A 1,618-nucleotide genomic window follows, 5' to 3' on the forward strand; every position below is an offset into this window, starting at 1 on the left:
AAACCAACTACAAGACATTTTCTCTGCCAGATTTCATGTGCGGTCCTCATGAATTTGGGTAAATTCCTCTTTTCATTTTTTTCCCTGTAAGAAATAGACTTTGTTAGGCACAGAAGGTGATTAGTGGGCAGAGTTACAAAATGGCTCCTGGGCTTCCTCCCAAGCTGGAGCACAGGGTGCCAGGGAAGGACGGGTGGAGAATATGTGTTTCGTCTGCCCGCTCCCTTCAAGGCTGCATGTGGATGGCCCCATGCAGCCGGATGACCTCTCCGTTGATGAACGGGTTCTCGATGATGGACTGTACCAGGTGCGCATACTCAGCAGGGTGGCCCAGGCGGCGGGGCAAGGGCACCTGGCTGGCCAGGAAGTTGCACACTTTCTCTGGGAGGGTGGTCAGCAGCGGGTGCCAAACAGACCTGGAGCGATGGTTGTCACCCGGATGCCCAGGGGAGCCAGGTCCCGAGCAATGGGCAGTGTCATGCCCACCACGCCTCCTCCCTTGGAATCAGAGTATGCGGCTTGCCCCACCTGGCCCTGGAAGGCAGCCACGCTGGCCTGGCCGTGTTGATGATGACCCGGTGCTGGCCCTCCTGGTCTGGTGCGTTCTGGCCCATCTCCCCAGCCACGAGGCGGATCACGTTGAAGGTGCCGATGAGATTCACGTTGATAACTCATTGGAAGTCCTCCAAGGGATGGGCCTGGCTCCTCTTCAGGTTGTAGGTCTTGAAGGCCACCGCGATGCCTGCACAATTGACGGCCACATCGACACGGCCAAACTTTTCCTTTGCTAAAGCCAGAGCTGCTTGCACGTCCTCCTCTGAGGTCACGTCGGTTGGGGCAAAGGCGCAGCTCTTCCCTAACCTCTTGGCCTGGTCCTCCCCATTCGAGCTGGGCATGTCCAGAAGCACAGCACTGGCTCCCTGTCCCACCAGTCGCTCCGCTGTGGCCAGACCGAGGCCCCAGGCACCTCCGGTGATTAAGGCGACCAAGGCCCTCCATGCTCTGACTCACCGCAGCCATCTTCCAAAGCCCCGCCCCTCCCCCGCGGCCGGCCACGCCCCTCTCTTCTTCAGGTACTACCCACCCCTTCCCTGCCAGGAGACAACTTCCTTACTGCCCCTGAGAATGGCACTCTGCAAACCAGGTATTAGGTGAGAGCTGAGAGATTTAGTGACATTTTCATATATTATGTGGCAAAATAATTCACAATATCCTTGGTGAGTAGGGGCTCAAAGCACCAGATTCACATATAAAGTCAACACATTTCTTAATAGTGGGATTGCCATGCCTGATTACATGAGAATCATTCTCGAATGTGACACTAAGGTGAGGCCTTGGCTATACAATTCGTCCAATCATATACTGGTAAACAAGAAGACAGGTTTCACTGAATGGATGCAAATGACTATATTCCCCTAAAATGTAAGGAAACTCAAAAAAGGTTGCTTGTTTCTGAATTCTGGGCAAGGACAAGAGGAGGTAGGGGTCAGTGACAACCAGATACCATTAAACTGTTTTATTTCCGTTTAAAAAAATATAGTCCACTAAATTGAGGCTCAGAGATAGTGACTTCATCTATCCATAAAAATAGAATATTGAAAATATCATCAATAATATT

The 1,618-nt window shown here is 52.2% G+C and overlaps 1 pseudogene across 1 annotated transcript; it reads right to left on the reverse strand.

Moving 5' to 3' along the window:
- Nucleotides 1-226: 226 nt before the first annotated feature.
- LOC308252918 (3-hydroxyacyl-CoA dehydrogenase type-2-like) lies at nt 227-1,020 on the reverse strand (annotated as a pseudogene). Its single transcript has one exon. The product of its transcript is annotated as a 3-hydroxyacyl-CoA dehydrogenase type-2-like (transcript).
- Nucleotides 1,021-1,618: the final 598 nt, after the last annotated feature.

Source organism: Plecotus auritus (genome assembly GCF_963455305.1).
Source record: "Plecotus auritus genome assembly, chromosome: 1".
In the NCBI taxonomy this organism is placed as follows: domain Eukaryota; kingdom Metazoa; phylum Chordata; class Mammalia; order Chiroptera; family Vespertilionidae; genus Plecotus; species Plecotus auritus.